This window comes from Triturus cristatus, chromosome 5_2, assembly GCF_964204655.1.
Source record: "Triturus cristatus chromosome 5_2, aTriCri1.1, whole genome shotgun sequence".
Taxonomy (NCBI): Eukaryota; Metazoa; Chordata; class Amphibia; order Caudata; family Salamandridae; genus Triturus; species Triturus cristatus.
Window position 1 is genome coordinate 1,122,230,092 of NC_140588.1, and position 26,282 is coordinate 1,122,256,373.

Sequence of the window (26,282 nt, forward strand, 5' to 3'; positions counted from 1 at the left end):
CCCTCCCCCTTTCAGACCTCCCCTTTCCATTTCAGACTGCCCCCTCCTCTTTCAGACTGCCCCTCTCCCTTTCTGACTGCCCCTCCCTTTTCAGAATGCCCCTCTCCTTTGAGACTGCCCCTCCCCCTTACCGACTGCCCCTCCCCCTTTTAGAAATAGACTGCCCCTCCCCCTCTCAGACTACCCCTCCCACTTTCAGAATGCCCCACCCCTTTCAGATTGTCCCCTCCCCCTTTCAGACTGCCCATTCCTCTTTCAGACGGCCCCTCCCCTTTCAGATTGTCCGGTCCCCCTTTCAGACTGCCCCGCCACCTTTCAGCTTGCCCCTCCCTCTTTCAGCTTGCCCCTCCCTCTTTCAGCCTGCCCCTCCCCCTTTCAGTTTGTCCCATCCCCCTTTCCGACTGCCCCTCCCTCTTTCCGACTGCCCCTCCCCCTTTTAGAATCATACTGCCTCTCCCCCTCTCAGAATGCCCCTCCCCTTTTCAGACTGCTCCTCCCTCTTTCAGACGTGCCCGCCCTTCTGACTGCCCCTCCCGCTTTCAGACTGCCCCTCCCCGTGCGATCCCAGTCACCCAGTAATTCATGCTGCCGAATTGATCCAGCTGCAATCACACCCTGAGATTGGCCCCCTGGAGTTTTGAAAGAAATTGCGCTCTGCAGCGATCGGAGACTTTTTAAGGCATGGGCAAAGCGGGTGATTGCCCAGACCCCCACTTCCAGGGGCCTCCTGGAAAAGGGAACTTTCTCTCTATCTCACTTCTGTGCATTTTTGTATTTACTCTTTTAACCTATAATTCAATATTGTTATGCAACGTAGGGCTCGTATAAGCAAAAAAATGGGTACATAAAATTCAAAGTTGTTCCTAACAGGGTCCCTCGAATTATTTCTTGCCCAAAATCCTGTAGATGACAATAGCTGAGAAGACAATAGACCTCCTTGCACTTGGAACTCGTCGCGGCAACAGACCGTGAGATCAAGGCACAGATTTATTACGATTTTGTGTTTGGGTTGACTCACCTTTTCTGATGCAGCCGCAACACAAACTCTATTTTGGTATTTACTTAGCCACGAAAATCACAAATTCTCTTTGTTACGCCGGCCTGAGGTAGGTGCACCATTTTGGTGCAAACCCTTGTTTACTGACTTTAGTAGATATGGACTTGTGTCAAAATGTAAGGCTACGTGCACGGAAATGGCCATGCTCCACCCATGTAATGCCTACCTCATGCAAGGTAATGCTAGAGAGCGCAATGCTCTGTGTTGCGTTACTTTCTTTTTACAAAGCCACACAAATCCGTGCAATTTATGCTTTGCATGGCTTTGTAAATAGATTTTGCGCCGAGCTACGCCAAAGAATTAAATCAACTCTGACGCAAAATCTTAATAAATCTGGACTGTGATTTGTGTTTATCCTGCTACTTTTCAGGCGTGAGGTCCATGTGTGAGTGTGACTAGTGTGAGCCCCTCCCCCATGAGTGTGAAGCCTCATGCTCCAGAAACCTTGAAGGTGTGATGCTGGAGTCTAATGGTGACCTGCCATTCCAAGCTTGGGGCCTAGAGCCACTGGGAGCCCCAACACCTGGAATGTGAATGGTACCCATCCTGAATCTTCGGCAGGTGGGTGAAAGAGTGCCCCCACCACTCCTTCTCCTTCCCCGCTGAATTGCGCTACGGTGGTGGCCTGTCAACATTGTGAACCTCGACAACCCGTCCAACCCTCCTGTGACCAAACATCTAGCCCTAGTGACCATGAGCAACAGAGAAGGTGTGTTTCTAAGGCTTCCCTCGGGTCATCTACAAGATCCACATGGCTCCAGTAAAGTTGCCAGCATCCACCCTCCAAGCAGTGAAACCACCCAAATGCTTGTACCACCTGAAGGCCAAGCAACATAGACCACGGTAGACTGACTGCAGACCCTCCTATACCAGCTACAGCAGCACCACTGCTGAGCCCATGACTACTCACTGAAGACCCGGAGCACTCACAGAAAACCCAAAGACTCACAGAAAACCCAAACACACACAGAAGACCCTGTCTACTCATAGAAGACTCAATCACTCACAGAAGACAATCACTCACAGAGGACCCCGAACACTAACAGAAGATCCCCAAACACTCACACAAGATCGAAACACTCACAGAGGACCCCAAACACTCACAGAAAACCTAAACAATCACAGAATACCCTCACTACTCACAGAATACCCTCACTACTCACAGAAGACCCCAAACACTCACAGAAGACAATCACTCACAGAAGACAATCACTCACAGAAAACCCAAACACTCACAGAAAACCCATACACTCACAGAAGATGCCAAACACTCACAGAAGACGATCATTCACAGAGGACCTCGGACACTAACAGAAGACCCCCAAACACTCACAGAAGACCCTGAACACTTACTGAAGACCCGAACACTCACAGAAGACCCTGAACACTTACTGAAGACCCGAACACTCACAGAAGACCCTGAACACTTACTGAAGACCCGAACACTCTCAGAAGACCGAAACACTCACAGAGGACCCCGAACACTCACAGAAGACCCCCACTACTCATAGAAGACCCCGAACACTCACAGAAGACTATGAACACTCATGGAAAATCCTGCACATTCACAGAAGAACCCAAACATTCACATAGGACCCTGAACACTAACAGAAGGGTCGAACACTCAGAGAGGGCCCAAACACTCACAGAACAGAACATCTGAACATTCATAGAAGACACTGATCACACACAGTAGACCCGAACACTCACAGAAGACTATGAACACTCATAAAAGACCCCGTACACTCACAGAAGAATATGAACACTCATAAAAGACCCCGTACACTCACAGAAGACCGTAAACACTTAGGGGCCGATTCACAGAACTAACTTAAGACAAAATGCTAAACTTACTACTTTTGGTATTCACAGAAGTTAGGATTTTGTCTTAAGTTTGTGTTAGACGGACCGGGAGGGTCGGCCGAGGACAAGGGGAGAGGTCTCCGGGGAGAGCCGTCTCCAGCGATCGTACAGACAAATAACTTCCCCCCCACAGACAGATACCACACAAGGAGATGAGTTAGCGTTCTTTATAAGCACTTCTTAAGGTACGATAAAAAGGTACAAGGAGGTCTGGACTCAGGGGTCCCCTCGATTCAAGTCTCTCAAGATGGGAAAAGGGGGTAGCGGGACAGTCTGGTTACCAGTCTGGTAGTTGAGATGGTATGGTGGGTAGCTCACAATCCTCGAGCTTGGTGGTCTAGCTGGTACGGGCCGCGGCAGCGCCAGCAGGTCCCGGTGAAGATGGTCGATACACGGTCCGCGGCAGCGCCAGCAGGTCCCAGTGAAGATGGTCGATGTACGGTCCGCGGCAGCGCCAGCAGGTCCCGGTGAAGATGGTCGTTACAACGGGCCGCGGCAGCGCCAGCAGGTCCCGACGAGGATGGATGTTGCAGAAGGCCGCGGCAGCGCCAGCAGGCAGGACGATAGTTCACAAGATAGGGCTACGGCAGCGGCAGTAGTCCGTCAAGGCTGAGTTCTCTCGGTGTCTCTCGACTCCAGGATACAACTGCCTTCCTGCTCCGGAGCTGCTCCAGTTATAGGGCAGGCGCCCTTTGATGTCCGGACCCTCGCACTTGGAGGTCGGAGGGTCCGGGATGAAGGTGTCCAGACACCCAGCGGGGGGTGGAGCCGGTGCCTGGGGGAGCTGGAGGCGATCGGCACCGGGCGGGGGAGAGTCCTTGGCGCTTCGTTCTCCCATTGACCTGCCAAGTGGTCCGCTCACCTCCTGGGTGGATGGTGGTGCCGAGATGTCGGGGCCGGCCAGGCCCAGGGTTAGGGTCGGGTGGAGGCCACGCAGCCTCGTGGCGCAGGGCCCAAGATGGCGGCTTGACCCGGCCGAGGGAGCCGGTGGTGGCTTGGGCCCGTGATACATGGAGGTCCGAGGGCAGGAGTTCCGTCGGGAGACGGGGTGCGGGTGATTCTCGTGGGTCACGCCTGGCGGGCCGGGGCTTGGGCCCTGTCATGCGGGGAGGGAGCAAGCCCTTAGTGTGGCCTGTCCAACATGCGTCCCCCCCAGCTGAAGGCGGGGAGAGTCACCCATCTTCTTGGGGACTCTCCTCGTCGAGGCGGAAGAAGCGTGACAGGCCATCTGCGTTGGCGTGGTCTTGGCCCGGTCGGTGCTCCACGGTGAAGTCCATTCCCTGCAGGGAGATGGACCAGCGCAATAGTTTTGGGTTCTCCCCCCGCATCTGCATCAGCCACTGCAGGGGTCTATGGTCGGTTTGTACCCGGAAGTGGGTACCGAAGAGATAGGGCCGGAGCTTTTTGAGGGCCCACACCACTGCGAAGGCCTCCCGCTCGATTGTGCTCCAGCGCTGTTCTCGGGCCAGGAGACGTCGGCTGATGAAGGCCACCGGCTGGTCATGACCCTCGGGGTTCACTTGGGAAAGAACCGCTCCGATGCCGTGGTCGGAGGCGTCTGTCTGTACCACGAATTCCCGACTGTAATCGGGGGCCTGGAGCACAGGGGCGGTGCACAGTGCGGCCTTCAGCTTTTCGAAGGCCGCTTGACAATCGGGGGTCCAGTTAATCCGCTTCGGTTGGTTCTTGGACGTGAGACCCGTGAGGGGCCCCACAATGCTGCCGTAGTCCCTCACGAACCGCCGGTAGTAGCCGGTGAGCCCCAAGAAGGCTCGGACTTCGGTCTGGGTGACGGGGGGCTGCCAGGACTGGATGGCAGCAATTTTAAGTTGCAGTGGGGCCACCAGCCCGCTTCCCACCTGGTGCCCCAGGTAGGTCACGGACCCTTGCCCAATTTGGCATTTGCCGGCCTTAATCGTGAGGCCGGCCCGCTGGAGGGCCTGTAGGACCTCCTGGAGGTGGAGGAGGTGGTCGGACCAGTGGCGGCTGTATACAGCGATATCGTCCAGGTAGGCAGCGCTGAACTCTTCGAGCCCCGCCAAGACCTGGTTCACAAGACGTTGAAATGTAGCGGGGGCGTTCTTCATGCCGAAGGGCATGACCTTGAAGTGGTAGTGGCCATCGGGGGTAGAGAAGGCGGACCGTTCTTGAGCCCGGGGTGTGAGACCGATCTGCCAGTAGCCCGCTGTTAGGTCGAAGATACTGAGGTAGCGGGCGGCCCCCAGCCGGTCGATCAATTCATCCGCTCGGGGATAGGATGAGCGTCGGTTCGGGTGACAGCGTTCAAGCCCCGGTAGTCGACGCAGAATCTCAGTTCAGGTGTGGTGCCGGGGGCAGCGGCTTTGGGGACCAGTACAACCGGGCTGGCCCAGGGACTGTCCGAGGGCTCGATGACCCCGATCGTGAGCATTTTGGCCACTTCCTCTTGTATGCAGGCCCGTACCCGATCTGGTACGCGGTAGGCCCGGTGTCGGATAGGGGGACTGTCCCCGGTGTCCACGTCGTGCAAGCACCAAGGGGTGATCCCGGGAGTGAGGGAGAACAGTGAAGCGAACCGCAGCAGGAGGTCCCGGCAGCCCTGGCGCTGCTCTGGGGTGAGGGCATCGGAGAGCCGGACCCCGTCCACGGAACCGTCGTTCTCCTGAGTCTTCAGGAGATCCGGGAGGGGTTCGGAGTCCTCCTCTGCCCCACTGTCCGTAGCCATCAGGCGGCTGAGTTCTGAGCGCACAAAGTGTGGTTTGAGTCTGTTGGTGTGGAGGACCCGAAGGGGGTTCCGGGGGGTCCCCATGTCGATGAGGTAAGTGACGGGGCTTTTGCGCTCGACCACCTTGAAGGGCCCCGTCCACTTATCTTGCAAGGCACATGGTTCGGTGGGGGACATCACCCACACTTGTTGACCAGGTTCGAACTCGACGGAGGAGGCATTGTGATCATACCATCTCTTCATGTCTTCCTGGCTGGCCTCGAGGTTCGCCTTGGCCATCTCCCTGAAGCGCCGGGTCTGATTGCGTAGGGCCAGGAGGTACTTGAAGACGTCTGGAGGGGTCTTTAGGGGGGCCATCTCCCAACCTTCTTTGACTAGGCTGAGGGGCCCTCGCACAGGGTGCCCGTACAGGAGTTCGAAAGGGCTAAAACCGAGGGACTTCTGGGGAACTTCTCGGTAGGCGAAGAGGAGGCACGGGAGTAGTACATCCCACTGGCGACGGAGGGGCTCTTCCAATCCCCCAATCATCCCCTTGAGAGTGCGGTTGAATCGCTCCACTAGTCCGTTCCCTTGGGGGTGATAGGGGGTCGTGAATCGGTAGGTGACCCCGCACTGTTGCCAGAGGGACTTCATGTATTTTGAGATGAAGTTCGTGCCTCGGTCGCTGACGACTTCTCGGGGGAAGCCCACCCGGGAGAAGATCCCCATTAGGGCCCGGCCAACCACCGGAGCTGTTACAGTTCGTAGAGGCACCGCCTCGGGGTAGCGGGTGGCGTGATCCACCAGTACCAGGATGAACCTATGTCCTTGTGCCGTGCGGGTGTCCAGGGGCCCCACAATGTCTATTCCTACCCTCTCGAACGGGGTGGTGACCACTGGGAAGGGTTGTAGAGGGGCTTTCAGCTTACGGCCACTCTTCCCGCTGGCCTGGCACGTGGGGCAGGACCGGCAGTGGTTCAGGACGTCGTTCCGCATCTTCGGCCAGAAAAAGTGGGTCACTAGGCGACTGTAAGTTTTGTCTTGGCCCAGGTGTCCAGCCAGGGGGACATCGTGGGCCAGGTTGAGCAGGAAGTCTCTGAAGCGGAGGGGTACCACCAGTACTCGACCGGCCCCTAGCTCTGCGATTCTCTGTTCGCTGTATAGCAGGTCGTTCTCCCAGTAGACCCAGTGAGTTCCGGTGGAGTCCCCTGCGCTCTGGGCGCTGGCTTGTTGGCGGAGTCCCTCGAGGGAGGGGCAGGTCTTTTGCTCCTGGCGGAACTGTTCTTGGGTGGGCCCCCCTTCTTGACGCCACTGAGCCAGGCCGGGGAAGTCCTGGGGTTGCGCGTCCCCTTCGGTCGTTGGTTCCGGGGGGTTGGCCTCGTCGTTGTCTTCTACTGGGGCGACCGGGGGCGGAGGTGCTGGCCATTCCGGTTCTTCTGGTCGGGGGACGGCACGGGCGGCCATGGATCGGGTGGTTACGCAGGCCCAGTCCGGGAGGCCCAGCATCCCCAGGTGCTCTCTTCTCTCGACGGTGGCCCACGGGGAACTCTCAAGGTCATTCCCCAGGAGGCAGTCCACGGGGGCATCATCCCGGACCGTCACTTTCAACAGGCCGGAGACCCCTCCCCATTCGAAGGGGACGCAGGCCATTTGACACAGACTTTCGGAATTGTCGGCTGAGCGGACGGGGCAGAGAATGTTCGGCAGGATCTGCTCGGGTTTCACCAGGTGACAGCGGACGGCCGTCACACTGGCGCCTGTGTCACGTAAGGCCTCGGCCCGATGCCCATTAATGGTCACCCACTGACCGTATTTCCTGGTGTTGGCGGGTAGGGGAGCCCGCGGGACTATGTCTTTTCCCCCTAGGCACGCTAGAACCATGGCGGCCGGTTCCCACTCTTGCTGGGCCGGCTCATACTCTTCCTGTTCCTCTGATAGTCGTTCTTCCCCCAGGGCGGCGGCAGCTACCTGGCGGGGCTTGGGCGTTTGGTTCTGCGGGCAGCTCGGGTCATTGGCGTAATGGCCGACTCGCTGGCATCGGTGGCACGTGACATTGGCTCGGAACCCTGGACGCATCGGGGGGTTTCCCCGGCCGGCCGGGGGCGGGGTGCTGGCCACGGGTGTTGCCGGGAGGGTGTCTCTCCCTCGCCCCTGGCCTCCTCCTCCTCCCCGAGGACGGTGCTGGCCTTGGTTGCTTCGGTTCTGCTCGTGTGGTCCTCTCCGGCCCACTCGGGTGCTTTCCCATCGGTCAGCTTCAGCGGCGAGCTGCCGGGGGTCAGTCAATTTACTGTCGAGGAGGTGCTGCCTGAGCTCGACGAAACAGTTGTTCGACAGGTGTTCCCATACCATAAGGTTAAAGAGTTGTTCGTAGGTCGTTACATGGCTCCCCTTGATCCAACCCTCGAAGGCTCGGCTGAAATAGTTTACGTACTCCACCCAAGTTGTACCCGGGATCTGGGTGCAATCTCTGAACCGCTGGCGGTACATCTCGGGTGTGAGGCCGTAGCGGGTGAGGAGGGCAGCCTTCATGTGGTCGTAGGACGACATTTGGTGATCTGGGAGCTGCAACAGGGCATCGCGACCTTCGTTGACGAACCTCCCCCATAGTCCGGCTCCCCAATCACTCCGGTCGATCCGGTGGGAGGTCATGGCGATCTCGTAGGCTTTGAACCACTGCTGTATGTCGTCTTCTCGGACATACTCTCGGACAACATCCTTGGGGATGTGGACTTTTTTCTCGGTTGCCCCTGGGGTGTGCGGTCGCTCAGGCACCCCCGGTTCTTTATTCTGTTTCCGAAGTTCTATTTCCGCCAGTTTGCGCTCGTGTTCGAGTGTTATTCTTTTTTCCTCAAGCTCTCTCTGTCTCTGTTTTTCTTCTCGTTCCTCTCGGAGCCACAGATGCTCTAGATTTAGTTTCTGCTCGGCTAACTTTAGTTCACCGTCCATCTTGAGTCGTGCCATTTCCAACTCGTGTAATCTGGTCCTTTCTCTTTCCTGGATCTCCTCCTGAGAGAGGCCCGTTCCCCGTTCCTCGGGAGCCGTGGCGTTCCCCTCTGGTGCGACACTGTTTTGGTCGGAGGATCCGGCGATCCCAGTTTCTGCCCACGACTCAAGGGCACGCTTTAAATCATCTTTGGTACTCAGGCCGGTGGTAGCAATGCCTAGTTCCATGCAGAATTGTTTAAGTTCGCGGTGGCTATATTCTTCCAACTTATCCATTTGGAACTTTTCAGTGGAACCGCTATCTTTGGCTGACATCGTGGTTTTGTCGTGGGGTGAGCTACTCTCTGTACGATTATGCGTTGATTCGGATCGCGCCCCTGGCCACCAATGTTAGACGGACCGGGAGGGTCGGCCGAGGACAAGGGGAGAGGTCTCCGGGGAGAGCCGTCTCCAGCGATCGTACAGACAAATAACTTCCCCCCCACAGACAGATACCACACAAGGAGATGAGTTAGCGTTCTTTATAAGCACTTCTTAAGGTACGATGAAAAGGTACAAGGAGGTCTGGACTCAGGGGTCCCCTCGATTCAAGTCTCTCAAGATGGGAAAAGGGGGTAGCGGGACAGTCTGGTTACCAGTCTGGTAGTTGAGATGGTATGGTGGGTAGCTCACAATCCTCGAGCTTGGTGGTCTAGCTGGTACGGGCCGCGGCAGCGCCAGCAGGTCCCGGTGAAGATGGTCGATACACGGTCCGCGGCAGCGCCAGCAGGTCCCAGTGAAGATGGTCGATGTACGGTCCGCGGCAGCGCCAGCAGGTCCCGGTGAAGATGGTCGTTACAACGGGCCGCGGCAGCGCCAGCAGGTCCCGACGAGGATGGATGTTGCAGAAGGCCGCGGCAGCGCCAGCAGGCAGGACGATAGTTCACAAGATAGGGCTACGGCAGCGCCAGTAGTCCGTCAAGGCTGAGTTCTCTCGGTGTCTCTCGACTCCAGTATACAACTGCCTTCCTGCTCCGGAGCTGCTCCAGTTATAGGGCAGGCGCCCTTTGATGTCCGGACCCTCGCACTTGGAGGTCGGAGGGTCCGGGATGAAGGTGTCCAGACACCCAGCGGGGGGTGGAGCCGGTGCCTGGGGGAGCTGGAGGCGATCAGCACCGGGCGGGGGAGAGTCCTTGGCGCTTCGTTCTCCCATTGACCTGCCAAGTGGTCCGCTCACCTCCTGGGTGGATGGTGGTGCCGAGATGTCGGGGCCGGCCAGGCCCAGGGTTAGGGTCGGGTGGAGGCCACGCGGCCTCGTGGCGCAGGGCCCAAGATGGCGGCTTGACCCGGCCGAGGGAGCCGGTGGTGGCTTGGGCCCGTGATACATGGAGGTCCGACGGCAGGAGTTCCGTCGGGAGACGGGGTGCGGGTGATTCTCGTGGGTCACGCCTGGCGGGCCGGGGCTTGGGCCCTGTCATGCGGGGAGGGAGCAAGCCCTTCGTGTGGCCTGTCCAACAGTTTGTCTTAAGACAAAACTTAAGACAGGCTTAAGACAGACTTAAGACAGTCTTAAGACAGACTTAAGACAGTCTTAAGACAGACTTAAGACAAACTTAAGACAGACTTAAGACAGACTTAAGACAGACTTAAGACAGACTTAAGACAAACTTAAGACAAACTTAAGACAAAATCCTAACTTAAGTCTGTCTTAAGTCTGTCTTAAGTCTGTCTTAAGTCTGTCTTAAGTCTGTCTTAAGACTGTCTTAAGACTGTATTAAGTCTGTCTTAAGTTTGTCTTAAGACAAACTTAAGACAAAATCCTAACTTCTGTGAATACCAAAAGTAGTAAGTTTAGGATTTTGTCTTAAGTTAGTTCTGTGAATCGGGCCCTCCCTCTGCAATATACTCACCAAACTACAATGTACCCCCCTCTACAATAAACTCACCACACTACAATGTGCTCCCCCTCTGCAATATACTCACCTCCACTACAATGTACTTCTCTACTTCAGCATACTCCCCCTACAATATACTCACTGCACTACAATGTAGTCCCCCACTCCAGTATACTCCCCCTTTACAATAAACTCACCATACTACAATGTACTTAAACACTCACAGAAGACGCCAAACACTCACAGAAGACGATCGCTCACAGAGGACCTCGAACACTAACAGAAGACCTCCAAACACTCACAGAAGACCCTGAACACTTACTGAAGACCCGAACACTTACAGAAGACCCTGAACACTTACTGAAGACACGAACACTCACAGAAGACCGAAACACTCACAGAGGGCCCCGAACACTCACAGAAGACCGAAACACTCACAGAGGACCCGAACACTCACAAAAGACCCCCACTACTCACAGAAGACCCCGAACACTCACAGAAGACTATGAACACTCTTGGAAAACCCTGCACATTCACAGAAGAACACAAACATTCACATAGGACTATGAACCCTAACAGAAGGGTCGAACACTCAGAGAAGGCCCAAACACTCACAGAACAGAACATCTGAACCTTCATAGAAGACACTGATCACACACAGTAGACCCGAACACTTGCAGAAGACCCTGAACACTTACTGAAAACCGATACACTCGCAGAGGACACTGAACATTCACCGAAGGGTCAAACACTCACAGAAGAACCTGAACACTCACAGAAGACCATGAACACTCACAGAAGACCATGAACACTCACAGAAGACCATGAACACTCACAGAAGACCATGAATTCTCACAAAAGATACTGAACACCCACAGAAGACACTCAACACTCACAGAAGAACCCAAATACCCCCAGAAGACTGTACACTCACAGATGACCCGAACACTGACACAAGCCCCAACACTCTAAAAAAAAAGACACTGAACACTGAAAGAAGACCCAAACACTCAAAGAAGGCCCTGAAAACTCACATAAGATCTTAAACACTCACAAAACACCCCAAATATACACAGACAACCATGTGCACTCACAGAAGACCCTGAACACTCACAGAAGACCCTGAACACTCATAGAAAACACTGAACACTCACAGAAGACCCGAACACTCACAGAAGACCCCAAACACTCACAGAAGACCTCAAACACTCACAGAAGACACTGAACACTCACAGAGGACCCCACACACGCACAGCAAACCTAAACCTTCAAAAACAACCCTGAACACTCACAGAAGACACCAAATACTCAAAGAAGACCTTGAACACTCACAGAAGACCTGACACTCACAGAAGACCCCGACCTCTCACAGAAGACCTGAACATTCGCAGATGACCCAAACACTGACACAAGACCCCAGCACTCTAAAAAAAGACCCTTAACACTGACAGACGACCCAAAAACTCACATAAGGCCCTGAACACTCACAGAGGACCCCGAACACTCACAAAAGACCCCAAACACTTACAGAAGACCAATACACTCCCTGAAGATCACAGAAGACCATGCACACATGGAAAACCCTGAAAGTTCACAGAAGAACCCAAACATAGGACCCTGAACACTGACAGAAGACCTGAGCAATCACAAAAGGCTCAAACATTCAGAGAAGGCCCAAACACTCACAGCACACCTGAACACTCATAGAAGACCCTGAACACTCACAGAAGACCCCGAACACTCACAGAAGACCCGAACACTGAAAGAAGAACATGGATACTAACTGAAGACACAACCACTCACAGAAGAATCTTACCACTTACAGAAGACCCGAACACTCACAGAAGACCCGAACACTCAAAGAAGACCCAGAACACTCCCCCTACAATGTACTCACTACACTGCAATGCACTCCCCCACTCCAGTATACTCCTCTTACAATATATTCACCACACTGCAATGTACTCTCCCATTTTACTATACTCTCCCTCTGCAATATACTCACCAAACTACAATGTACCCCCCTCTACAATAAACTCACCACACTACAATGTGCTCCCCCTCTGCAATATACTCACCTCCACTACAATGTACTCCTCTACTTCATCATACTCCCCCTACAATATACTCACTGCACTACAATGTACTCCCCCACTTCACAATATTCCCTCTAAATATACTCACCGCACTTCAATGTACTCCCCCACTTCAGTATACTCCTCTTACAATATACTCACCACACTGCAAGGTACTCTCCCATTTTACTATACTCTCCCTCTGCAATATACTCACCAAACTACAATATACCCCCTCTACAATAAACTCACCACACTACAATGTACTCAAACACTCACAGAAGACGCCAAACACTCACAGAAGACGATCGCTCACAGAGGACCTCGAACACTAACAGAAGACCTCCAAACACTCACAGAAGACCCTGAACACTTACTGAAGACCCGAACACTTACAGAAGACCCTGAACACTTACTGAAGACACGAACACTCACAGAAGACCGAAACACTCACAGAGGGCCCCGAACACTCACAGAAGACCGAAACACTTACAGAGGACCCGAACACTCACAAAAGACCCCCGCTACTCACAGAAGACCCCGAACACTCACAGAAGACTATGAACACTCTTGGAAAACCCTGCACATTCACAGAAGAACACAAACATTCACATAGGACTATGAACCCTAACAGAAGGGTCGAACACTCAGAGAAGGCCCAAACACTCACAGAACAGAACATCTGAACCTTCATAGAAGACACTGATCACACACAGTAGACCCGAACACTTGCAGAAGACCCTGAACACTTACTGAAAACCGATACACTCGCAGAGGACACTGAACATTCACCGAAGGGTCAAACACTCACAGAAGAACCTGAACACTCACAGAAGACCATGAACACTCACAGAAGACCATGAACACTCACAGAAGACCATGAACACTCAATTTGAAGTAATTCTGAACACCGGCATATTTCCAAATGATTGGAAAACTATTTCAATCAGGCCATTATTAAAAAAACCGCATCTGGACAGCGAAGTACATAGCAATTACAGACCCATAGCTAGGATTCCTTTCGCCGCAAAAGTGCTGGAGAAATTGCTGAACAAACAGTTCTCAAGGTACTTACTGGACAATAATTGGCTCGACCACTCGCAATTTGGTTTCCGTGAAGGGCATGGAACGGAAACGGCCCTTCTCACGGCCACCGAGGAACTTAGAAGTATACTAGACAAGGGGGAAAAGGCCGCCTTGGTGCTATTGGATCTCTCGGCGGCCTTCGATACGGTCAGCCACGAGATACTAATAAAACGCATTAGAGAAGTCGGAGCTAGCGACCATGCGTGCAGTCTCATCTTATCCTATCTCAAGGATAGAAAATTCACAGTTGAATTAGGAGAAGCAAAGTCAGACTCCTTTAAAGTGCCTTGTGGTGTCCCACAGGGCTCTTCATTGAGCCCAACACTTTTTAACTTATATGTTGCCCCCCTTGCTGAAGTAATAAGAGAAAATGGCTTTACACCTATATCCTATGCCGACGATACACAGATTGTCATCTCCATAGGCAAAGACAATAAAGTAACAGCCAAAAAATTCCAACTATGTATGCTAAAAGTTAGTCAATGGATGCAACAAAATTGCCTCAAACTCAACGGAGAAAAGAGTGAGGTATTGATTCTTGGAGGCAATGCTGATATTTGGTCCCCAGAGTGGTGGTCTCCTGAACTGGGAACCAGACCAGAACCTTCAGAGAAAGCCAAAAACTTGGGATTTATGATAGATACCAAATTAACTTACGAAGCACAAGTAAACAAACTAGCTTCGTCTTTCTGGCTGATATTAAAAATGATAAGAAAAATACTGCCATATTTGCCTCAAGACACACGTAGAACGGTAGTGACAGCCCTTGCACTGTCTCGACTGGACTACGGTAACGCATTATATGCGGGAGCCAGAATAAAAATTATAGAAAAAATGCAACGACTCCAGAATGCAGCGGCACGACTGATACTGGAAATTCCAAAGTTCCAGCCTATTAGCCACAAACTAGAGTCTCTCCATTGGCTACCTGTGGCCAAAAGAGTCAAGTTCAAATCACTGTGTCTAACATACAAGGCACTGCAGGGTAAAGGCCCCCACTTCCTGAAAACATACCTGAAACATTACGAACCTTCAAGGCTTCTCAGATCCGGTCAAAAGAAACTGATAGCAATACCCAAGTTCAGACGATCAAACTGGGGAGGAAGAAGTTTCCTCGTTCATTCAGCACGGACATGGAACTTACTACCGTTTGATGTCAAAAACAGCCAAACTCTAGAGATATTCAGAAAGAAAATCAAGACTTGGCTGTTCACCGCATAAAATACACTAATGTCAGACCTACACCGGAACCGGACAATTCTTAGCGCCAAGACACCTACGGGCATTCGTGCGCTTTATAAATAGACAAATCAAATCAATCAATCAATCAAATCAGAAGACCATGAATTCTCACAAAAGATACTGAACACCCACAGAAGACACTCAACACTCACAGAAGAACCCAAATACCCCCAGAAGACTGTACACTCACAGATGACCCGAACACTGACACAAGACCCCAACACTCTAAAAAAAAAGACACTGAACACTGAAAGAAGACCCAAACACTCAAAGAAGGCCCTGAAAACTCACATAAGATCTTAAACACTCACAAAACACCCCAAATATACACAGACAACCATGTGCACTCACAGAAGACCCTGAACACTCACAGAAGACCCTGAACACTCATAGAAAACACTGAACACTCACAGAAGACCCGAACACTCACAGAAGACCCCAAACACTCACAGAAGACCTCAAACACTCACAGAAGACACTGAACACTCACAGAGGACCCCACACATGCACAGCAAACCTAAACCTTCAAAAACAACCCTGAACACTCACAGAAGACACCAAATACTCAAAGAAGACCTTGAACACTCACAGAAGACCTGACACTCACAGAAGACCCCGACCTCTCACAGAAGACCTGAACATTCGCAGATGACCCAAACACTGACACAAGACCCCAGCACTCTAAAAAAAGACCCTTAACACTGACAGACGACCCAAAAACTCACATAAGGCCCTGAACACTCACAGAGGACCCCGAACACTCACAAAAGACCCCAAACACTTACAGAAGACCAATACACTCCCTGAAGATCACAGAAGACCATGCACACACATGGAAAACCCTGAAAGTTCACAGAAGAACCCAAACATAGGACCCTGAACACTGACAGAAGACCTGAGCAATCACAGAAGGCTCAAACATTCAGAGAAGGCCCAAACACTCACAGCACACCTGAACACTCATAGAAGACCCTGAACACTCACAGAAGACCCCGAACACTCACAGAAGACCCGAACACTGAAAGAAGAACATGGATACTAACTGAAGACACAACCACTCACAGAAGAATCTTACCACTTACAGAAGACCCGAACACTCACAGAAGACCCGAACACTCAAAGAAGACCCAGAACACTCCCCCTACAATGTACTCACTACACTGCAATGCACTCCCCCACTCCAGTATACTCCTCTTACAATATTCACCACACTGCAATGTACTCTCCCATTTTACTATACTCTCCCTCTGCAATATACTCACCAAACTACAATGTACCCCCCTCTACAATAAACTCACCACACTACAATGTGCTCCCCCTCTGCAATATACTCACCTCCACTACAATGTACTCCTCTACTTCAGCATACTCCCCCTACAATATACTCAGTGCACTACAATGTACTCCCCCACTTCACAATATTCCCTCTAAATATACTCACCGCACTTCAATGTACTCCCCCACTTCAGTATACTCCTCTTACAATATACTCACCACACTGCAAGGTACTCTCCCATTTTACTATACTCTCCCTCTGCAATATACTCACCAAACTACAATATACCCCCTCTACAATAAACTCACCACACTACAATGTGCTCCCCCTCTGCAATATACTCACCTCCACTACAATGTACTTCTCTACTTCAGCATACTCCCCCTACAATATACACACTGCACTACAATGTAGTCCCCCACTCCAGTATACTCCCCCTCTACAATAAACTCACCATACTACAATGTACTCAAACACTCACAGAAGACGCCAAACACTCACAGAAGATGATCGCTCACAGAGGACCCCGAACACTAACAGAAGACCCCCAAACACTCACAGAAGACCCTGAACACTTACTGAAGACCCGAACACTCACAGAAGACCCTGAACACTGACTGAAGACCCGAACACTCACAGAAGACCGAAACACTCACAGAGGGCCCCGAACACTCACAGAAGACCGAAACACTCACAGAGGACCCGAACACTCACAAAAGACCCCACACTACTCACAGAAGACCCCGAACACTCACAGAAGACCGGAACACTCACAGAGGACCAAAACACTCACAGAGGACCCCGAACACTCACAGAGGACTGAAACACTCACAGAGGACCCCGAACACTCACAGAAGACCGAAACACTCACAGAGGACCCCGAACACTCACAGAAGACCCCCACTACTCACAGAAGACCCCAAACACTCACAGAAGACTATGAACACTCATGGAAAACCCTGCACATTCACAGAAGAACCCAAACATTCACATAGGACCCTGAACACTAACAGAAGGGTCGAACACTCAGAGAAGGCCCAAACACTCACAGAACAGAACATCTGAACATTCACAGAAGACACTGATCACACACAGTAGACCCGAACACTCGCAGAAGACCCTGAACACTTACTGAAGACCGATACACTCTCAGAGGACACTGAACACTGAAAGAAGACCCAAACACTCAAAGAAGGCCCTGAAAACTCACATACGATTTCAAACACTCACAAAACACCCCAAATACACACAGACGACCCTGCACACTCACAGAAAACCCCAAACACTCATAGAAGACACTGAACACTCACAGAAGATCCGAAAACTCACAGAAGACCCCAAACACTCACAGAAGACCCAGAACACTCCCCCCTACAATGTACTCACTGCACTGCAATACACTCCTCCACTCCAGTACATTCCTCTTACAATAGTCTCACCACACTGCAATGTGCTCTCCCACTTTACTATACTCTCCCTCTGCAAAATACTCACCAATCTACAATGTACGCCCCTCTACAATAAACTCACCACACTACAATGTGCTCCCCCTCTGCAATATACTCACCTCCACTACAATGTACTCCTCTACTTCAGCATACTCCCCCTACAATATACTCACTGCAATACAATGTAGTCCCCCACTCCAGTATACTCCCCCTCTACAATAAGCTCACCATACTACAATGAACTCCCCCACTTCACAATATTCCCTCTAAAATATACTCACCACACTTCAATGTACTCCCCCACTTCACTATACTCCCTCTCTGCAATATACTCACCTCCACTACAATGTGCTCCTCCACTTCAGCATACTTCCCCTACAATATACTCACCGCACTACAATGTACTGTCCCACTTCAGTATACTCCCCCGCTACAATAAACTCACCACACTGCAATGTACTCACCCGCTTCAATATACTACCTCTCTGCAATATACTCACCACACTACAATGTACTCCCCCACTCCAGTATACCCCCTTCTACAATAAACTCACCACACTACAATGTACTCCCCCACTCCAGTATACCCCCCTTCTACAATAAACTCACCATACTACAATGTAATCCCCCACTCCAGTATACACCCCTTCTACAATAAACTCACCATACTACAATGTACTCCCCCACTTCACTATACTTCACCTCTGAAATATACTCACCTCCACTACAATGTACTCCCTCACTTCAGCATACTCCCCCCACAATATACTCACCACACTACAACGTACCCCCACTTCAGCATACTCTCCCTACAATATACTCACTGCACTACAATGTACTACCCCACTTCAGTATACTCCTACACTACAATATACTCACCACACTACAATGTACTCCCCTACTTCAGTATACTCCCCCGCTACAATATACTCACCACTCTACAAGGTACTCCACTACTTCAGTATACTCTCCGCCTACTATATACTTACCTACACTACTATACACTATTACAATATACTCCCCAATGCATTAGACTAACCCACACTCCCATATACACAATTACTACAATATACCCCACTACAATATACTTACCCACACTGTAATATACTCAATCACTACAATATACTCTCCCACACTACAATATGCTCCCTGACCCTACCATATATACAACCCCTACAAGATACTCACCCTACTACATAGTACTCACCCAAACTACAATAGTACTCACCCAAACTACAATAGCCCCCACTAAAATATATTCACCACTCCTACCATATACACAACCCTTCACAATTCAACCATCCCACTATAATATGCTCATCCACACTACAATCTACTTTCCCACTTCAGGATACTCCCCGCACCCTCCCTCCTGCAGGGCAGCACCTTCCCTCCTGCAGGGCAGCACTCTCTCCCCTGTGGGGCAGAGCATTCCCTCCTGTGGGGCAGTACACTCCCTCCTGCAGGGCAGCATCCTTTACCATGTGGGACAGTGCACTACCTCCTGTAGGGCAGCACCCTCTCTGCTGTGGCGCACACCATCCCTCCATTGGGGCAGCACCCTCTCCTCTGTGGGGCAGCACCCTCCCTTCTGTGGGGCAGCACCCTCCCTCCTGCAGGGCAGAATCCTCCCTCCAGCGGGGCTGCACCCTCTCCCCTGTGGGGCAGCTCCCTCCCTCCTTTGGGGCAATACCCTCCTTCCTGCAGAGTAGCACCCTCCCTCCTGCATGGCTGCACCCTTCCTCCGGTGGGCAGCACCATCCCTCCTGCAAGGCAGAACCCTCCCTCCTGCGAGTCAGCACTCTCCCTCCTGTGGGATAGAACCCTCCCTCCTTCAGAGCAGCACTCTCTCCCCTGTGGGGCAGTGCACTCCCTTCTGTGGGGCAGTACCATCCTTCCTGCAGAGTAGCATGCTCCCTCCTGCAATACAGCATCCTCACTCCTGTGGGCAGCACCCTCTCTCCTGTCGGGCAGCTCCCTCCCTCCTGCAAGACAGCACCCTTCCTCCTGCGGGGTAGCACCCTCTCTCCTGAGGGGCCGCACCCTCCCTCCTGTGGAGCACTATTCTCCTTCCTGCAGAGTAGCACCCTCCCTCCTGTATGGTAGCACCCTCCCTACTGTTGAGCAGTACTCTCCTTCCTGTGGGCCAGCACCCTCCTTCCTGTGGGGCAGCGCCCTCCCTCCTGCAGGGGAGCACCCTCTCTCCTGTGGGGCAGCACCATCCCTCCGGTGGGGCAGCACCCTCCCTCCTGCGGGGCAGCACCCTTTCCCCTCCGGGGCAGCACCCTGCCTCCTGCGGTTCAGAGGGTGCTGAACAGACATTCAGCAGCACCCTCCTTACTGTGGAGCAGTACTCTCCTTCCTGTGGGACAGCACCCTCCTTCCTGCAGGGCAGCACCCTCCCTCCTGCAGGAGAGCACCCTCTCTCCTCAGGGCAGCACTGTCCCTCCACTGCGGCAGCACCCCCTCCTGCAAGGCAGCACCCTTTCCCCTCTGGGGCTGAACCCTGCCTCCTGCGGTTCAGAGGGTGCTGAACAAACATTCAGCAGCACCCTCACTCCTGCGGGGCAGCACCCTCCCACCTGTGGGGCAGCACCCTCCCACCTGTAGGGCAGCACCCTCCCTCCTGTGGGGCAGCACCCTCCCTCCAGCAGGAAAGCACCCTGTCCCCTGTGGGGCAACACCCTCCCTCCTGCAGGGAAGCACACTCCCTCCAGCATGGCAGCCCCCTCCCTCCCACTTCGCAGCAAACTCCCTCCTGCAAGGCAGCACCCTCCCTACTGTGGAGCAGTACTGTCCTTCCTGTAGGGCAGCACCCTCCTTCCTGCGAACAGCACCCTCCCTCCTGCAGGGGAGCACCCTCTCTCCTGCGGGGCAGCACCGTCCCTCTGGTCGGGCAGCACCCTCCCTCCTGCGGGGCAGCACCCTTTCCCTTCTGGGGCAGCACCCTGCCTCCTGCGGTTCAGAGGGTGCTGAACAGACATTCAGCAGCACCCTCCCTCCTGCGGGGCAGCACCCTCCCTCCTGCGGGGCAGTACCCTTCCTCCTGCGGGGCAGCACCCTCCCGCCAGCAGGGAAGCACCCTCTCCCCTGTGGGGCAGCACCCTCCCTCCTGCAGGGGAGCACCCTCCCGGGGCAGCATTCTCCCTTCAGCAGGGCAGCACCCTCCCTCCAGCAGGGCAGCACCCTCCCTCCAGCAGGGCAGCACCCTCCCTCCTGCAGGGCAGCACCCTCCCTCCTGCAAGGCAGCCCCCTTGCTCCTGCGGGGCAGTACCCTGCCTCCTGCGGGGCAGCACCATGACTCCTGTGGGGCAGCCCCCTCCCTCCTGCGGGGCAGCACCCTCCCTCCTGCAGGGCAGCACCCTCCCTCCTGCAGGGCAGCACCCTGCCTCCTGCGGGGCAGCCCCCTCCCTTCTGCGGGGCAGCACCCTCCCTCCTGCAGGGCAGCACCCTCCCTCCTGCAGGGCAGCACCCTCCCTCCTGTGGGGCAGCACCCTCCCTCCAGCGGGGCAGCACCCTCTCCCCTGTGGGGCAGCACCCTCCCTCCTGCAGGGCAGCACCCTGCCTCCTGCGGGGCAGCCCCCTCCCTTCTGCGGGGCAGCACCCTCCCTCCTGCAGGGCAGCACCCTCCCTCCTGCAGGGCAGCACCCTCCCTCCTGTGGGGCAGCACCCTCCCTCCAGCGGGGCAGCACCCTCTCCCCTGTGGGGCAGCACCCTCCTTCCTGTGGAGCAGTACTCTCCTTCCTGCCGAGTAGCACCCTCCCTCCTGCATAGCAGCACCCTCCCTACTGTGGAGCAGTACTCTCCTTTCTGTGGGGCAGCACCCTCCTTCCTGTGGGGCAGCACCCTCCTTCCTGTGGGGCAGCACCCTCCCTCCTGCAGGGGAGCACCCTCTCTCCTGCGGGGCAGCACCGTCCCTCTGGTGGGGCAGCACCCTCCCTCCTGCGGGGCAGCACCCATCCTCCTGTGGGGCAGCACCCTCTGTCCTGCAGGGATACCCTCCCTCCAGCATGGCAGCACCCTCCCGCCCGCCTGGCAGAACCCTCCCTCCTGCAAGGCAGCATCCTCTCCCCTGTGGGGCAGCACCATTCCTCCTGTGGGGCAGCACCCTCCCTCCAGCAGAGCAGCCCCCTCCCTCCTGCATGGCAGCACCCTCCCTCCTGCGGGGCAGCACTCTCCCTCCTGCAAGGCAGCACCCTCCCTTCTGCAAGGCAGACCCCTCCCTCCTGCAGGGCAGCACCCTCCCTCCTGCAAGGCAGCACCCACCCTCCTGTGGGCAGCACCCTGCCTCCTGTGGGGCAGCCCCCTCCCTCCTGTGGGGCAGCACCCTCCCTCCTGCAGGGCAGCACCCTCCTTCCTGTAGTTCAGAGGGTCATGAACAGATATTCAGCATCACCCTCACTCCTGTGGGGCAGCACCCTGCCTCCTGCGGGGCAGCACCCTTCCTCCTGTGGGGCAGCACCCTCCCTCCAGCAGGGAAGCACCTTCTCCCCTGTGGGGCAGCACCCTCCCTCCTGCAGGGGAGCACCCTCCCTCAAGCATGGCAGTCCCCTTCCGCCCACTTGGCAGCACCCTCCCTCCTGCAAAGCAGCACCCTCCCTCCTGTGGGGCAGCACCCTCCCTCCAGCAGGGCAGCCCCCTCCCTCCTGCTGGGCAGCACCCTCCCTCCTGCAGGGCAGCACTCACCCTCCTGCAAGGTAGCACCCTCCCTCCTGCAAGACAGCACCCTCCCTCCTGCAAGGCAGCACCCTCCCTCCTGTGGAGCAGTACTCTCCTTCCTGCCGAGTAGCACCCTCCCTCCTGCATAGCAGCACCCTCCCTACTGTGGAGCAGTACTCTCCTTCCTGTGGGGCAGCACCCTCCTTCCTGTGGGGCAGCACCCTCCTTCCTGTGGGGCAGCACCTTCCCTCCTGCAGGGGAGCACCCTCTCTCCTGCGGGGCAGCACCGTCCCTCTGGTGGGGCAGCACCCTCCCTTCTGCGGGGCAGCACCCATCCCCCTGTGGGGCAGCACCCTCCGTCCTGCAGGGATACCCTCCCTCCAGCATAGCAGCACCCTCCCCCCCGCTTGGCAGAACCCTCCCTCCTGCAAGGCTGCACCCTCTCCCCTGTGGGGCAGCACCATTCCTCCTGTGGGGCAGCACCCTCCCTCCAGCAGAGCAGCCCCCTCCCTCCTGCATGGCAGCACCCTCCCTCCTGCGGGGCAGCACTCTCCCTCCTGCAAGGCAGCACCCTTCCTTCTGCAAGGCAGACCCCTCCCTCCTGCAGGGCAGCACCCTCCCTCCTGCAAGGCAGCACCCACCCTCCTGTGGGCAGCACCCTGCCTCCTGTGGGGCAGCCCCCTCCCTCCTGTGGGGCAGCACCCTCCCTCCTGCAGGGCAGCACCCTCCCTCCTGTGGTTCAGAGGGTCATGAACAGATAGTCAGCATCACCCTCACTCCTGTGGGGCAGCACCCTGCCTCCTGCGGGGCAGCACCCTCCCTCCTGTGGGGCAGCACCCTCCCTCCAGCAGGGATGCACCTTCTTCCCTGTGGGGCAGCACCCTCCCTCCTGCAGGGGAGCACCCTCCCTCCAGCATGGCAGTCCCCTCCCGCCCACTTGGCAGCACCCTCCATCCTGCAAAGCAGCACCCTCCCTCCTGTGGGCCAGCACCCTCCCTCCTGCAAGGCAGCACCCTCCCTCCTGCAAGGCAGCCCCCTCCCTCCTGCAGGGCAGCACCCTCCCTCCTGCAAGGCAGAACCCACCCTCCTGTTGGCAGCACCCTGCCTCCTATGGGGCAGCCCCCTCCCTCCTGCGAGGCAGCACCCTCCCTCCTGCAGGGCAGTACCTTCCCTCCTTCAAGCAGCCCACTCCCACCTGTGGGGCAGCACCCTCCCTCCTGCAAGGCAGCACCCACACTCCTGCAGGGCAGCACCCTGCCTCCTGTGGGGCAGCCCCCTCCCTCCTGCGGGGCAGCACCCTACCTCCTGTGGGGCAGCACCCTACCTCCTGTGGGGCAGCACCCTACCTCCTGTGGGGCAGCACCCTCCCTCCTGTGGGCAGCACCCTCCCTCCTGTGGGCAGCACTCTCCCTCCTGTGGGCAGCACCCTCCCTCCTTGAAGGCAGCACCCTCCCTCCTGCAGGGCAGCACCCTCCCTCCTGCAATGTAGCACTCTCCCTCCTGCAGGGCAGCACCCTCCCTTCTGCGGGGCAGCACCCTCCCTTCTGCGGGGCAGCACCCTCCCTCCAGTGGGGCAGCACTCTCCCTCTAGCAGGGCAGCAGTCTCCCTCCTGAAGGGCAGCACCCTCCCTCTTGCGGGGTAGCACCCTCCCTCCTATGGGGCAGCACCCTCCCTCCTGCGGGGCAGCACCCTCCCTTTCCCTTCTGCAGTGCCAAGGGAGCTGAAGAGCCTTCCCTTCAAGCAGTACCCCAGTCCCTCCGTACTCACCTAGGTAAGGGGCCCCCAGGTCAGGACCCCTTTGTTTCTCGCAGTCCTTCCTTCTGCCCCCTCACCCCTCACCTGTATTGTGCCCCATGCACTAGAGCCCCTACCCTTTGCTTGGGTTCATATTAGTGTACCCTTCTGGTATAGCGCTCCAATGCTTTCCACTGGGTTTGCGCTACAAATGCTCATTGCTCTGGTCTCATAGATCCGCGCGTACAACCCTGGGAAGAGCCAGGAGCTGAAGCTGAGCAGTCCACTGTGGCCCCCCTGCACCAAGCACCACAGGACACCCCATGCTTGTGGTTGAGAAACAAAGTCACCAGGTGCCCACCTGACTGCCCATTCTTCTACTTGGCTCCTCTTCAACTCACCGCCAGACGCTGCACAGAACACGGAGCAACTACGGTTAGGAAATGAAATCGAGCATTGTGCATTTTATGTCTGAAAACACAAGGAGAGGAGTTGGGAGGGATTAAAGGAATGGAGGAAGAGGCAGAGGAAGGTAGGATAAAGGCTTGAGTGGTAAGTATGTAGGTCTTGTGTGTCACAAAGAGCACAAGGATATGTCTGCTAGGTCTGTAAACATATAGATTAGAATTGGACGAGCCAACAAATTAACAAGGAGAGCCGAGCCTCAGCCGGACCGAGGGTTGGGTCCTGGCACTAAGAGCCCATGTACGAGCCGAGCCTGCTGGGCCGAAGGTCGTGTCCTGGCACTAAGAGCCCATGTAAGAGCCAAGCCAGCTAGGCCGAGGGTCAGGTCCTGGCACCAAGAGCCCATGTACAAGCCGAGCCAGCTGGGCTGAGGGTCCCATGTACTAGCCGAGTCTCAGCCAGGTCAAGGGTCGGGTCCGGGGACTAAGTTGCCATGTACGAGCCAAGCCTGCTGGGCCGAGGGTCGGGTCCTGGCACTAAGGGCCCATGTACGAGCCTTGAAAATATTTGGAATGTAAGTCATGCAACAAACGACATGTTACAATATGATAAGGTGCATTCAAAATTTAAGAAAGTCTATTTCTTTAACACATGTAAGCATTTCACCTTATACCTCAGCTTATTTGTACAATAGTTAGTAAATGTGAAAATAAAACACAAGAGAGCTTTTTGTGCGCTATCCTGAACTCACATATTTGAAGTTGCTCTCATGTGTGATGACAAACAAAAGGAGACTCTGTGAAATAAAATATTTGCCTATGGTCACAAAATTTGCTCAAGCAAGTACGCAGGTATTGAGCCTAGATTGTAACTGTGCAATTCAGCTGCTACTTGGGTACATCCTACCGACATCAAAGGTTCATGCTTTGTCCTTAACTCTTGTGGGATAACGTTAGAGCGTGGACGACAGGCAAAATCAACAGTTTTACATAGCATGAACCCTGATCAAAGCCATAAGAGCGCTTCACAACAGACACAGAATAGGTTACAAAAAAATGTAGGGACCAAGAAAGTTTTCAAGCTTCACAGGATGCAAGGATCCAAACCTTGTTCCCCATGTTACATGGTCGGCAGTTGTAGTCACTTGGCCATATCACCCTCTGTAAAAGCTTGGTTCGTTTTGGGCTCAAAGTTTCAAGAGGACATCAAGCTAAGCCAGAGACAGACATCTAACTCGAAACTGGCTCGAGCTTTTAGCAGCTCGCCTAACTCTACACACATACAAATACAAAACTTACCTGCAGTAGAGCTCAGCTCTCGCCTCTCCACCGTTTGGAACTTATCGACGGTCACTTGGTGCTCCCACGTGCCCAAACGAATGTGAAGGCGCAGCCAGAGATGGGTCCGTCTGTACAATGTAGTTGGAGATCTTTGTGTGTGTGTGTGTGTGTGTGTGTATCCGTGTATGCACAGAGGCACACCAGTATGTACAGTGCAGTCAGAGATGTTTGGTGTGCAGAGCACAGAGACAGCTCTTGTGTGGCTTCTGCTGCTGGATGGGTTTCTTTATAGTGAGGCAGAAGGAGACACACAGGAAGCCCCTCCTAGCATGACTGAGCTCTGTGCCCCACACATGGCGTGCAAAGATGATGAGACAGCTCCACACAATCTGAAGTCACATCTTGCCTGCTTGCAGCTACAAAGCCATTTGTGGTTACCAATGCACACAACACACAATAATTTGCACGCCAATCATACTCAAAACACTAATTTGCCAACTGCATGAAATCCAAAAAAAAGCATTCAGCAAAGAAAGATGGAAAATGGCAAGAGTTATGGTATGTGCTGTGTGTGGTGGTAACTAGAAGTGGTAAATATCATTGTTTTAAACATTTGAGCTAGAAGAATAACTATGTTTTTTACTGTGTTTTTCAAA

The 26,282-nt window shown here is 54.4% G+C and overlaps 1 protein-coding gene across 1 annotated transcript in view; it reads right to left on the reverse strand.

Annotated features, from left to right (window-relative positions):
• The window catches only part of LOC146829869 (uncharacterized), a 344,867-nt gene extending 318,986 nt beyond the window's left edge, over positions 1-25,881 (reverse strand). Inside the window, exon 1 of the mRNA XM_085608536.1 lies at positions 25,645-25,881. The gene's annotated coding sequence lies outside the window, so the exon portion shown is untranslated. The remainder of the gene's footprint in view (positions 1-25,644) is intronic.
• Between the last annotated feature and the right edge of the window lie 401 nt (positions 25,882-26,282).